Source organism: Myotis nattereri, assembly GCF_964212035.1.
Source record: "Myotis nattereri genome assembly, chromosome: 10".
Taxonomy (NCBI): Eukaryota; Metazoa; Chordata; class Mammalia; order Chiroptera; family Vespertilionidae; genus Myotis; species Myotis nattereri.
Window position 1 is genome coordinate 46,832,753 of NC_138085.1, and position 15,271 is coordinate 46,848,023.

Sequence of the window (15,271 nt, forward strand, 5' to 3'; positions counted from 1 at the left end):
CACTTTAAGAGACAGAATCTAAAGTGCCTCAAACAAAGAAGAGAGATTAGCTTTCAAGGGTGAAACTCACTTTAGGGATTTGAAAAAAGTCTCTAGTTTATTTTTTTCTCTCTTTAATCTCAAATCTTTTGTCTCTACCTCAGAACGTGATGGCTTCACTTGTTTCTGGTATAGTTGGAATTCTTTATAAAGTTGGTAGGAGACATGGCCATGGAAAACCCCAAGTTACATCATTCCATTTTAGTGATTTAAGATGAGACAGAGAGATCTCAATCTCCTTGTTTCAGTATATATAAACATCAGGGAAAGCTACTTCTTGGTCCAATCACTGTAGCCAGCTAGATGTGCTATGATAATTGACCAGACCTGAGTTTCATGCTACTCCAGTGAGGGGGTGGGTGGGAATGGCAGGTATTATGAACATCAGCCCCACCAGAATCATATGTGCCTTTATAGAGGAAGGAGGATTGCTTTTACCAGAGGGCAGTGAGGTAATCAGGCTTCTAAGATGGTCCCAGGCCTTTATGTAATCCCCTCTACCTTGAGTGTGAGCTTGACCTAGTAACTCACTTCTAATGAATACAATAGGGCAGACGGGAAGTCCCTTTCAACATTGTTTTGGCAAAATCTGTGATTCCCCCCTCCTCCCTGCTCACTCTGGTGAAGCCAACGCCCATATCGTAAGCTGCCCTGTGGAAAGGCTCCTGTGGCAGGGAACTGAGTTGCCTCTGGCCAATAGCCAGCAAGGAGCTGAGACCTTCAGTGCAATAGCCCACAAGGAATTGCATCCTGCCAATGGCCACTGGATGAACTTGGAAGTAGATGCTTCCCCATCCGTGTCGTGGCCAGCTCTCTGATTGCCGCCTTCTGAGAGACCCAGTGCTGGATGATCCAGAGAAGCCACACCCATATTCCAGACCTATAGAAACTGTGAGATAATAAATGCGTATTGCTTTAAGCTGCTAAATTCTGGGGTAATTTGATACAGCAATAGAAAACGTGTACTGGGAGGAAGGACATGAGCAGAGAGAAAAACACAGAAAGCCACCACAGAACCTACTCGAACACAAAATACCACCATTGTTCTGGTTTCTGAATGTCCTGAGCTTTCTTTCCTTTTTTCTAAATATTATTTTTAAAATATATTTTTATTGATTTCACAGAGAAAGGTAGAGGGAGAGAGAGAGAATCATTGATGGGCTGCCTCCTGCATGTCCCATACTGAGCCGGCAACCTGGGCATGTGCCCTGATGGAAATCAAACTGTGACGTCCTGGTTCATAGATTTTCAACCACTGAGCCATGCCAGCTGGGCGCCTGAGCTTTCCTTCTCAGATGTTTCCTCCCAGCTCTGTCTTCCTCTCTGCCTGGATTACCCTTTTTTTCTTCATACCTTTTATTCCTTCCCATTTTCCATGCTTTCCTAACAGCCAGCGGAAAAGGGAAAGGAACAGGGAAGAGAAATATGTTAAGAAAGTAGCAGTGGTGGGGGAGTTTGACATAACTTGCTCAGGATCACTTATCCAGGAAGTGGAGTGCTGAGACACAGCCAAGCGTGTCCATTCCACGGTGGCATACTGCCTGCCTCCTGGCACCCAGGTAATTGTTTTTATCCAATAATGAGTCCACCTGTTCCTGCCGATGGGGCATGGGGCGGGCTCCCACATCAGGCCTTCACGCAGAGAGGGCCGACCAGTTTGACTGTATGACTTTCACAGAATTACTCTGTTCTTTTCTTCCTGTGCCAACAGGTAAATTTCTAAACAGACCTGCTGCCAGCTACCCCAGTCCCCCGGGAAGGAATCCCTTTTTCACTCTCCAGGTCAGATAGCTTCTGTGTTAAACTGAGGGCTGAGCGTGCCAGGGAGGACGCAGTGCCACCTGCTCCCACAGGTGCCTGGGACAGCCTTTGTTTCCGAGGGGAGCTGCCCACCCCAGGGGGAAGGCCAGCCAGGACTTTGGGAGCCCAGAGAGGATGCCCCAGGCCTCCACACCAAGGGGTGGGATACCTTAGTTTTGACTTCTTCTGCCCCACCAATGGAGATACCCAATGGAGGGGAAAGCTATAACTCTGACTCCTTCATCAACACAGTGTCAGAAAGTCTCATCAGCTGAACAAGGAAAACCCATAAGAGAGGCTAGACTACGGGCCTAGTTTCAGAGACGGAGAAAAATAATTTCCCTGAAATGCTATCCGGTGCCGTGTGAGTCATAGCTGGACTGCCAGGGGACGTGTTTTTAGAGCATCACAGAGTGGACAGTAGTTAGTCTAAGCCTTTAAAGGAAATTCATTTTTTAAAGGTCAGTAGCTTTTTCCCTGGAGAGGGTCCTTGCAATAGGGATGATAGACATGGATAATTAATACTTGTGATGTTGAGAAAGTGGCTTGAAAAAGGAAAAAATTACTTGGAACCAGCTTCTCACCCAAGACACGCCTCCTCCCTCCTGCATTGTGCCGATGTAGGGATGCAGGGATGCAGGGATGCAGGGATGCCGGGAAGCAGATCCCGGCTCTCACAGTCTGGATAGAGTTGAGATGCACATTTCAGCAGAGACCATTAACATGGGAATGTATCACAAATTCTTATTCCTTCATTTGTGTTTTCAAGATTCTTTATTAATTGCCATAACCTTTTTCTCATGACAAACATATGATGTATTTGTACATGCACCAGTACTGAGCACATTCCTGGTGTGTAGCCTAATTAAAAAACAACAACTGGGGGAAGGCATTGGATGTATGACTTTAAAAAAAAAATTTTATTGATTTCTCATGGAGAGGAAGGGAGAGGGATAGAGAGTGGGAAACATCGATGAGAGAGAAACATCCATCAGCTGCCTCCTGCACACTCCCCACTGGGGATGTGCCTGCAATCGAGGTACATGCCCTTGACCGGAATCGAACCTGAGACCCTTGAGTCCACAGGCCGACGCTCTATCCACTGAGCCAAACCGGTCAGGGTGGATGTATGACTTTTGAAGGCAGAACTGTCTCATCATTTCTGGGACAAGTCTCCCGTTTTTAGTTTTCATCCTCACTTTGAGAATTTCTCCCAGGCTAGCCTTCAATCCCAATTGCCCCCAAATTCCAAGCTTTTCCTTGAGCTGTTCTGCTGCCTCCTACCAGACTCTCCAAGGCTCCCTGTCTGTTGGGACTATGACCTGCTGAGGCCACACCTTTTCAATATTGTAGCTGGCCCAGGAATAGATTAGATAATTTTTTGCTCGGCTCCTGCTGTGTTCTTGTAAGGCTCTCTCTACCCCAAGACTCATTAATAATGAGTGCCCTTTGAGCACTTAGTATACTAGTATGCTAGGCTTATGCAAAGCTCTTTATGCGAATCAGCTTCGTTCCTCACAAGAAGCATGTCCTTCTTGTCCTCTCTGCTTTGCCAATGTGGACACTGAGGCACAGAGAGGTTAAATAATGCACACAAGGTCGCAAACCCAGCAGTGGTGCTGGAATCTGAACCCAGTCCACCTGGCTCAGGGGCTGTGTCTTCACCATGGTGCTATTGGCTGGCTCCAGATCTTAGCCCGTTTCCTGCAGGGTCCTTTGGGTCAGGTGCAGCTGTGGCATGAGATAAGGGTATTCAATAAATTCTATTCAAGAGTCACGTGTTGAACATCTACTGGGACAAGGCACTGCTAACCCGCACACCTGGGGCCTGGGTTTTGGTGTGGAAATAAAACATCTAATCTTTCCCTGAATGATTGGGAAGGGAATCCCCCGGTTGGCAAGAGTGGTAGGTCTGACCTGAGGCAAAATAGTGACCTGTCTATGTCCCATTGTCTCGCCCTTCTCGAACCCTGTTCTGCTCTTTCTTCAACTTAGGACGCTTCCCCTTCTCCTCCACCCAGCTTTGCCTCCCCATGTCTCTGCGCCCAGCACTGCACTCAGAAGTAGGTCACGTGCTCCTCGGTGCATCTTTGATGTAGGCTTTATCTTCAGATTATCCAGGAGTGCATACTTCAGCATTTGTTTAGTTACCTGGTTCTGGAGGAGCCGTGACGGGTCACGGTATCCCCAGCCTCACCGAGCTTATTCTTTGGTAGGTGAAGGCAGACACGAGTCCGTATAATAGGGCAACAGAAAATAAGAACTCTGAAGGGGTTGGTTAAAAGAAGACATTGTTCTTTCCCAGGGAGAAGAAAATATTTAAAATCTTGATGGGAGCGCTGGTGGCATAGGTAATATATTTTTCAAAGCTCATGAAATTGTGCACATCTCTGTGTGTAAGTTTTACCTAAATAAAACCTTTTTTTGACTAAGAAATTTTAAAAGGCATACTTCTAAAGGACACCAGTAAGTTGACACAGAAGTATTTCTAAGTGTCATCAAGGTAGAACATCTGTCTAACAGCCATTCATTCAACAAATATTTATTGAGCACCTAATATGAACTGGGACTGTTCTAGGCTCCATCAGTGAGAAGACAGAAGTCCCTGTGTTAGGGAGCTTCCTTTCTAGCTGTGAAAGAGAGGGAGGGTGAGCTCTGCTCTCAGATGGGCTCAATGATCCATGAAAAGGGGGGTTTAATGGAAAAGACTCAGAAAGCAGAAAGCCAAAAGTCCTTGCATGCTCCGGAGATCAGACCTGCTCCTTCAAGTGGGGCCCAGGGGAAGAGCTTGCAATCTTCCAGCCCCGACGCCAGAGGCTCCCTGAGGCGTGGGAGGGCAGCGTCCACACCACCTCCCGACCAGCGACTCCAGTGGGCGGGGAGGAGAGCGCCTCCGCCCCAGCTCGTGGCTCCCTTCCACACCACAGGGCCTGGGCGCTGGCCAAAGCCAGCAAACCACGGGGTTGGAAACTCATTTTCTGAGCACTGGGAGGGGTGGAGAGATGCCGGTGCCTTTGGAAACCAAACTTAGGTCCTTTGAAACAGCACGGAAGCGCCTGACAGAGCCCCTGGGAGCCGGGTGGTGCTGCTGGAAATCACAGGAATCCTAGGCGACGAGAAGAGGGGATGTAGGTTTTTTGAAGTCTCAACATCGTTGTTAAAAAGGGATCTGGGAAGTTTAAAACACAGCAAAGTTTAGTGACATTATACACAACAAAGGACAGTGAAGCAACATATAGTCATTATTAATTTTAAATAATCTAAGAGACATAGAATCTCTAAATGTACAAAAAGTACAATTTAGGCAACAAGTCAGATTTTGCAGTTAGTTTTTTTTTTTTTTCTTTCAGTGACAATAAGATGATATTAAGGGGTAGAGCTGGGGCTGTAGATGGTGAGGCTAACATCTCTCACTGCTCTTTCCAGTGTTTGCTCTTCCTGGAAACCATTTTTTTTTTTTTTTGGTCCTTTCATTGGCCACATACATATTATTTGCTTTCTGTTCTATTAGTTGAAAACATACACGGCACTTCCAGGTGATATGGAAATTTCATTTGGACATTGAATAGGAGAAAGGCCTTACATTCACCAAGAGTTTCCTTAAACCTCAAATCATGAAAAACTTCAGCGATGTTATGAAAAAGACCAACATGGACCCCAGGAATACGCGAGCATCCAAGTTCTTCCCAGGCAGATCGGAGCCCTTCTCTCGAGGGGTTCTCACCTGCCGGTTTACCTGGGGGGGGGGGGGGGAGGGCATGCTGACCCACAAGGGCAAGGAAGGAAGGGAGGGAAAGACTCACTCAGTCAAGAGAGGACAGCACACTTTCGGAATGTGGAAAGCTGACACAGCTTTGCAGGAGTCATCACATTTTTTTCTCTCAAGGCCCAGATAGTAAATAGTTTAGGCGTGGCAGGCTGCAGGGTCTCTGCCAAAACTCTCCAACTCTGCCATTATAGCATGCAAGCACCCATAGGCAGCAAGTGGGCATGGCTGTGTTTCAATAAAACTTAATCTCCAAAAACGGGCCAGGGGTGGGATCTGGCCCACAGGCGGTTGTTGGCCAGTCCCTGTGCTATTGGTTAAATGTCAGCAGGCCAGAGACAACTAGAAACGAGTGGGGACGTGGGGCGGGAAAATGGAGTCGAGGACTGCGATGTGGTTACTAAGCCCCTTACCCCTGTCCTGACGGACATGCAGGGAGCCTGTATTTTTCCAGCCTCTCTCATAGTGAGGTAGGGGCCACTGGGCCGAGCGAATAGTGAAATATGGGCAGAAATAAGGCATGCCACTTTCAGGCCCAGCGCCTTAAAAACTTCCCGGAGACCCCCATGTTCTCACTGGAGAAGTGGAGACCTTTATCTGCTGGCTGCGTACACAGGGTCCAGTGGAGAACCCTGAGGCCCTGGAAATTGCAAAGCCACTTGGTAGATGGGACATAGGTTCTCAGATAACGGGGCTGATCGGAGCTTTCCTGCAACGTCATCAGACTGTGACATGAGCGAGGCATTACCTTTTATTTCACAAAGTCACTGAGATTTGGGGTCTGTTGGCTATAGCAGCCACGTTTACTCATTGTAACCAATACTTATTGTAACCAATTTCCGGCATCATGTTACTTTGGGCCACAGACACCCCAAAAGCCCAAGAATTGGATGCAACATGTGTTTTTGAACATGGGGCGCAGCTGGTGTTGAAATCAGTAGAAATTGCTTGAATTGGGGATAAGAAGCCAGTCAAATACTGAGATACTACCCTAATTCTGCAAAAGTCAGGGGATGGCCTTTGTAAATGAGTTTTCAAATGTTTCCTATAAAATGAGTTTATTTGACTCTCATAGGAGCTTTATGAACAAGGGTATTGGTTAGAACCCACACCCAGGTATGTGAATGAGTTATGAGAAACAGAGGCCATTTAAGTTAGGGTAAGCAAAATTGGGGAATTTATGATATAAAAACATAGCGGCATTTCCCCAGGCTTACCTTGAAGAATAAAACAGAAGTGAAGCAAAGAATAAAACTGGCATCTCAATCTTCAGGCATATCTTAGACTGTTTCCTTGGCGTAAGTTCCTAGAAATGGAATTCCTGGCTCAAATGGAATATGCACTTTTAATGCATTTTGCCAAATGGCCTGCCAGCAAGACCGCTTGGGCACACATTTCTACCAGCCCTGTTTGAGAATGTCTATTTTCAAAGGTCTGGTTTTTAAAAAAGTGTTCTCTTCTGCCTTACCGAGTGCTTTTAGGAAGCCTGTCAGTGATTCCTGACAAGAAAGATTGGCCTGGACATACTAGTGTTTCAGGAGGCAGCGTGTTGGCAGGTACATGGAAAGCCTGTCAGGAGAGTTTTGATCTGGAACAGCCTCTTGGCCCTGCCTTTTGTTGATCAGACAAGGAGCAGAAAAAAGGAAGCTTCCATGTTCGCATACTCTGAAGCTCACAAAAGTGCTGTTTGACAAACACAGGGACTTCTTACAATGTCTTCACCAGAAACTGAGCCCTTTTCACACCAGAGGCCGCAGATATGATGGCTGCAGGGACATGACATCAATCAAGTGCCGTGTAGTGTGAGTCCAAGGACCACACAAGGCCTGGGAATGGAGACGGCCCTGAGTCCTGCTTGACCAGGCTCATTATCAGTGACCAGAGAACAATCAATGAATTCGGGACCAACATGTATTATAACAAAGCCTGTAAGTCTTAATGCACATTCACATCATGGACAATTCAATGATCACAACGACCAAAACCAAAGCCACAGAAACTGTTTTGAACATGTGTAAGGTCATATGTCCAGGCCACATAGCTGGGCGGTTTTAAAACTGGGATTCAGTTTCCTGAATCTTTACTGTTGGTTTTTCTGCTGCCCTGTGATGAATATTCTCATCCTCTCCCTCCCTGGTCACACCATCTTCAACAGAACCATACGATGGGGGGAAACTGACTCCAGAAGGGAAACACCAGGTCCATTGATTAAGTGCTTACTTACTGCCAGGGTGACAGGTGACTTTCTAAATGATGGCACTTCCATCAACCTGAGGTAGACTTGTAGCAATGAGCAAGAAATAAATCTTCTATGTTTTCGGTCAACACAACTCAAAGGTTGATTACGACGGTGCCATACTCTCTACTAGTAAAGTGAGGTGGTTGGGGAGGTTGAGGGGTGTGAGGGAACGTTACCCAGCAGCAGTCACCCAGCGATTCTTAGCACCCTTTTCCCTCAAGACCCAGGTTACACTTGGCCTTGATGTCTAATACCACCCAAAATGCCCATGTTAAATAATTGGTCATTGGAAGAACTGGAGCGCTCATCTTCTCTGGAGTATGGTGGTGAAGAGAAGCTCAGAAACTAGAAGGTCTGGCTGTGAGAATAAATGTCCACCTCCCAGAACCACAGATGCCCAAATAGAAGGCATGTGCAGCTGTAGCATCCAGTGCCCTCCATTCTCCTCAGCCCTCGGCTCTGAATCTGCACTGGGCTCTGCAATTCAGCCTCCTGCCCACCAAGGAGCCAGATACACATGCAGTCCCACCCACACACGGACTGCTCAGGTTGTGAGGGGGAGCGTCAATATACTTAGGGAAACTTGGGGTCCAGTCATCTTCCTTATTGTCTCTACTCCATATCCTCTTCAGGGTCCATATTCTTATTTTCTGACTTAATTTGGAAGGTCTCTTAGAAACCCTTGCCCTTCCCCATTTCATAGGGATGAACAGTCTTCCACAAGGTGGAGACCCCAGGACCTGTGGGTGAGCTGTTTCTACAAGTCAATGCCTCTTGGGAGTGTGAGCAGTGGGCATGTCTGGCAAAGTTGGCCCTTGGCGCCTAGTTTTGGATAACTATGTCATTCTTAGGTACCACAGATGGTGAATTTATCTCTGTTCTCTTTTAATCTACAGAGATGCTATAGATCTGAACCATCTTCAATGCTTCCAGCAAACTACTATATTTGCACATAGCTTTCCAAGTTCACCTTCATCCTAGCCCTTCTTTTGTGGGGCATCTAAACCGAGTAGGCCCTCCCTCTTTCTGTATCTGTTCCTTATCCTTGAAGCAAAATTCAATTTCTTGGAGGGTCACCTTCATTACTCCCTAAGCTGGGATAATCCTTGGAAAACATGTGAAGTATTTGGAGTACCCAACTCCTTTCCTTTCTTTCAGTGGCTCTCCGGCAGTCTTGGAAACTCCCATTTCAGCTCTACCGCTTACGCTGCCTCGTCATGATCCTGGTTTTTCTCCTACAGAGTCCTGGCCTAGGAAGCGAGAGATCTGGATTCTATCTGAGCATCTACCTTTGACAAACTGTACTGAGTTTAAGCAGTTGATTTCATCTCCCTGAGCCTCAATTTTCTCCTCCGTAAGATGGCAACATTAGATCACCTCAGGAATGAACTCTATGCCTCTGTCCACTCCCTCTTGCACTTTAGACCTGCCTTCTAAGTCCCAATCCCACAAGGCCAAGATGCTGGCCTTCCAGATATTTTCTTTGCATTCTTCCCAGGTGCCTTCTAGAGGTAGGGCCTTATCTCCAGAGTGTGACTCTCCTGACGGGAACACCACGCTCTGCATCAGCCGTAACCCACAGTGATTTTAGAGCATGATTTTGTGGCATCCACCACCCACTGCAGCCAGCCAGCCACTGAGAGCTCCTTGTCTAATTGGTCCTCTCCTGCACCCAAACACTTCACTGCTAGCAAACTTAGTGCATAAGTAGGAGTTTTCTCTCTTTTAGTCCATGGGGTGGGGTAGGGTGTATATTGAACTTATTGTAGTGTGAACACAGGTAAACTTTCCACTTCACTTTCATGGTGGGGGTGGCAGGTGCTGTCTTATATACAGAGTTTTTCATAAAAGTGGCAGAGCACTATATCCCATCCTCCTGACCTAAAAAGGGCTAGGTGCTTCATTCATTGCTTAACCGAGGAGTTACTTTCTGTAGAAAAAAGAAAGTCTAAAAAAGAGAACAGGAGAACTTCTAGAGCCCTGGGTAGGTTGTAATAGGTTCTAGAATGGATTAAAAAAAAAGAAGTGTGTGCCCTTTGGGCTAAAGATGGAAGCCATTTATATGAATTAAAGGGAGATTGAAATACAAACACAGTCCCATAATCTCGCATTTGCAAATGACTGAAAATCTACCCAGAAAGTAGGATGTGACAGTATGGATGACTCATCAAAGCAGGAGACTGCCCAGTGAGGAAAACCTTAAAAAAAAAAAAGGGGGGGGGCATTAACACCCCCACCCTCCTGCAACAAAACCAAAGCAACAACAAAAAGATGGGATAATTAGTAAGGCTCTCAGGACTTTCCAGAATCACAAGCTCGTTAAGGCCTAAATGGTTGTTTTCCCATCTGGCGATAGCTTCTGGATGCACTCCAGGGGCTTATTGGAATAAGGATGCCCTGTCACTGCTGCTTTACCAGCCACTAATGAATCCCCTCGAAAATCAAAAATTGCTGGGCGGTGGGTCAGGCACATGAGTCTCCCCTGAAGAATTAACCAAGACAGTAACCAGAGTCCCAGCTCACCCCAGATTGACCTCCGGGAGCCCGGATAGGCCACGGCTGTCCTGGGCCATGCATCACCCTCCCAGGCTGCTTCCCACTGTGCCTCCTCAGAGAGCCCAGCCCAGGACCCCGGGACAAGCAGTGAGGAGCAAAGTCACACCGTGGACAAGTCACCTAAGCTCTCTGGACTTGTTTTTCTCCTCTGCAACATGATAACCTGACAAGCTCTACTATTCAGGTCACCTCCAAACTGCTAAGTTGAGGTCTAGAATATAAACTATCAGGTGAAGGTATCGTCACTCCGATGTAGTCCTAACAGCAACCATTTCATAAACTCTCATTACATGCCAGGAATTCTGCTACGTGCCTATGGACCTTCTTTTGCTTAAACCTTACAATAATCTTGCAAAGAAGATGTTTTACAGCCTTATGTTACAGAAGAGAAAAAGGAGAGTCAGACTGGTCAAAACTTAGAAAGGTCGCAGAGCTGGCAAGCTGCATGATTTGAACCCCAATCTGTCTCTCTTATGCTCTTTCCTTTGCACGTATCTCTGAGTGGAGAGGAACGGATTCTCCTCAAATACAAAGAAGGCATCCCAATTACAGGGCCCCAACCAAACCCTCAGATAACTGCAGCCCTGGCTGACAGCTTAACTGTAACATCAGGAGAGTCCCCGAGTTAGAACCACTCAGCTAAGCTGCTCCTAAATTCCTGATCAACAGAAATGGTGTGAGATAATACATGTTTATTGTTGTTTTAAGCCTCTAAATTTTGGGATAATTTATTGCACTTCAATAAATAACTAATACAGCAACTTGGCTATCATTTATTCATCCAACAAACATCTATTCATTTTTTTTTTATTGTGACAAGTACCATGCCGCATGTTTGGGATGCAGTGAACAAGATTAGCAAGGTACCTGCCCTGATGGAAATGATCATCGAGCTGGAGACATGGGCATAAAGCAAGCAAACATTGAGGGGGAGGAGGCACCTGCTTTAACATTAAGTTGGGGAAATGAAAGAGGAGATACTAAACCTGTGTCTTGAGGATAGAAAGAACCAGGAGGTTCTGGCATTTCCTTCTCACTTGTCTTGATGTCCTCACTTCTTTTTTTTTTTTTTTTAAATATATATTTTATTGATTTTTTACAGAGAGGAAGGGAGAGGGATAGAGAGTTAGAAACATCGATGAGAGAGAAGCATCGATCAGCTGCCTCCTGCACGCCCCCTACTGGGGATGTGCCTGCAACCAAGGTACATGCCCTTGACTGGAATCGAGCCTGGGACCCTCCAGTCCGCAGGCCGACGCTCTACCCAGTGGGCCAAACCCGCTAGGGCCGATGTCCTCACTTCTTGCTGCCATGTGATGCAGGGTGTTAAAGAAACGAACAAATACAATGATAGACAATTTTTATTTTTCTTTGGGGCAGAATGTTCTCTATAGAGAAAATGGCCTCTGCTGGGTTAATGCTTTAAAAAGCCCCTGGCCGGGTGGCTCAGTTGGTTGGAGAGTCATCCCGTACACCAAAAGGTTTCCCGTTTGATTCTGGTCAGGGCACATATCTAGGTTGTGGGTTCGTATGGGAAGCAACTGACCGATGTTTCTCTCTCATGTCTACCTTCCTCTCTCCTTTCCTCTCTCTAAAATAAAAAACATATTTTAGGGTGAGGATTAAAAAATAAAAGCCCCTGGAAAAGCTGGTACTGGTCAAATAGGTATCCATAGGAGGGGAATTGGGGAGATTGAGAAGTTGCCTGGGAGGGGATTGGAGAGAGCTAGAAGCCAAAGAGGGACTTGGGGATAAAAAAGTGTCTTTATAAATATTGGATATTAACCCCTTATCAGATGTATCACTGGCAAATATGTTCTCCCATTCGGTGGATTGTCTTTTCGTTTTATTGATGGTTTCCTTTGCTGTGCAAAAACTTCTAGTTTAGTGTAGTCCCATTTGTTTAGTTTTTTCTTTTGTTTCCCTTGCCCAAGGAGATATATCAGAAAGAAATGTTGCTAAGAGAGATAGTGATTTTACTGCCTTTTCTTTTTCTTCTAGGAGTTGCTCAGAGCTTCATTAAAGACAGGGCTCTCTTCCAGAGACCAAGTGTTTTGTCATTAAAGAATACCAAGTTCCTCCTAGAACTCTTTCTTTGGGAGGCCAGATTTCAACTTTGCCACTGAGCTTTGAAAAACAGCACGTGGCCCTTCAGACCAAATCCGAAGTTGGTACAGGCTGGGGAGTTGTGCTGCAGCACACGGTGCAAGTGGCTCCCAGGCCTTGGAAGCTCAGCTGAAGTCCTTCAGACCCAGACACCCCCTCAAGTCACCCCCGTGATCAGCAAGCTCAGTCTCTGAAACTCCTGTAACAAGCAATGTTCCGCCCCCTTGGTCTGGCCCTACTTATTGACATTCACCTTTATGTATGTTTCATATGTACATGGCTGGTCTTTCCAGTTAGATCATAAATTCTTCAAGGGCAGATGGCATATGTCATTTATCTCTTTTTATAATCCACAGTATCTAATACTTTGCCTTCATATAAAAAGGTTCCATTCATATCTAGCTTCTTTAGCATCAGTTAGGAGTGATTCTCTTATAGGAGAGAGGAACGATGGACGTGAACTGACTATATGGACATATTTTAAGAGCACAGACTATATACAAAGGCCAATATTTGCCCTTTCAACTTAGCAAGTAAGATTTTTAAAATCGTTTACTTAATTTTGAAATTACTGAGGATTACAAGGGGACGTTCAAGTCAAACCCAAATTGTGAGGTCAGCCCAATATATGACTTCAATCAGAGCCTTATGAGAGTGTGTCTATTTCTAACTTTCTCAAATAAAAAGACTGTGGTTTTGTGCCCTATTGTGCTAAAGTTATTTTATTTGAGGATTCAAAAATGTGAAATAAATGAATGGTTAACTAGAATCTTAGCATAACCTACCACACTACTCCATGAAGACACTCATTGAAAAAACATTGCTTTTGGCAGTTCCTCATCATTTTGTGTGTATCTATCTTGTTCACTTTTAAAAATAACATTAAAAAATTCTCTTATGCTGAACTAAAGATTATTTTTTATTGTATTAGGAGAAATCTGTGTTTTGTAATATTGGAACAGCTACAATAATTCAGAGTAAAAGAATTCCTAAGCACATTTTACAAACATTCTAAATATTATCTAATACACTGTCAATTTGGGCTAGAATTTAAGTAAAGTAGACTTCAAATGAAATTATGCAAGGAGCATATTTTAATGGATTAGACAGTCTCAGGATTTGCACTTTTAATACTGTTTCATTATAAAATTGTGGAGGATTATTATAGAAATTGGTATCATGATTATGATGTAACTCTGGCCTTACCAGCTGTAAGAAATGTTTTATTCCTGTACAACCTGTTGTCACCCTTGGTTCTCCAAACACGTCACAAGTGTCATTATCCCATTCCCTATTAAGGCTGGGGGTTTAGGGTGCTCACCAGATCACACACAACAAACCCCCGAGGCCGGCATCCCATTCCCATAATTCTTCATTCTCATAAACGATGGAAAGCTCACTGCTTGTCTTCCTCCGATTCCCATACCAACTGCTTAGGTAAGACTTGAGTTTTTTGCTTCTGTCTTTTTAGAATTAGTGAGAGATCAGTGACAGAAAGGGAGGTGCTGGAGTTATTAGCACATATTTGTTATCATTCTTACTCACAAAAGCTTGGAAGGCCCCCCAAACCCCACATCACCCCCACAGCCAGTGGCCTGCTTGCCGCTTTTCCGGGCCTATCAAACCATGACGCCTCCTTCTGTTATCCGTGGACGTGGAGTTCTTGAGGTGCCACGGGGGAAAGACTCTCCTGAGGCCTCCACAGGAGGACTGGGTTTTGTGGAAAGGCTTATGAATGATGTAAAGTTAAGGGGGTTCCCCTTCAAGGTCCCATCTCTGTCTGTCCCGCCATGGAAAAAGTCCCACCGTGTATTCAGCAGAGCCAGAATTCAGGCCACTGCCCAGAATTGCTGCTCCATGTGAAAGTCCAGTCCAGCCCAACATTTGGCTAGGTCAGCTTGTGTTCCCAGCCTTAGTCCACTGCGTGTGGGGTCCGCATCGTCAGAGCCATGTGGCTGGTGAAGGCCACATGGTGGGCAAATGAAAGTCACGGAGCAAGAGAGAGTAAGGGGGAACCAGAAGGCAGGAGAGGGGGAACTCTGGGGATTTTACCTTTCCAAGATTTCACGTGCTCGCAGTGGCTTCGCCCTCCTAGCCAATGGGATCTTTTCCCCAGGCTAAACTGACAGGCAAGCACCTTCTCTACATCACCCAGACTTCCCTGCGCACACCCCATCTCCCCCTCTGATCCGTGATTCCTTCCCTGATCTGCAGGGAATGAACTGGTGGTTCCCTGGGGATGGTGAAACTGTAGCTTCTTGGTGAAGCTGCCCGGATGACCATGCTTACAGTGTCTGGCCTCCCCTTCGCTCTCTTCCCATTATTAATATTAATAACGAGGCGATTATGATGATAACACTTCCTTACCTCTGTGCTTGCTCACCTAGTCACCATCCTTCCCTAGGAGATGGAAGGGTGTATCAAAGCAAAAGAAAGCATCAGTGGCCATTTCTTCCCCTTCTCGCCCCGTTGAATATTGTTTCAGCACCTTGTGTACACACCCATTTTAATTATGAAATATCTATCTTGCAAGGCAGTCCTTTGCTTTTGAAGACTTTAGGGGAAAATTATTTTAAAATTAACATGGGATTAGGAAGCAAGGCAAGCATAAAGTATCTTGTATAGACTCAGCTGCCTTTTCTTGTGAAAGGAAGACTTTAAATTCATTTCCAAAAATGCCATGAGCCACTCCTTTGGGCCATTACCACTTCCCTCTGTCCTCTTCACAGGTTATAAGCCACTTCGAGTATTTGCCTCATAGAACA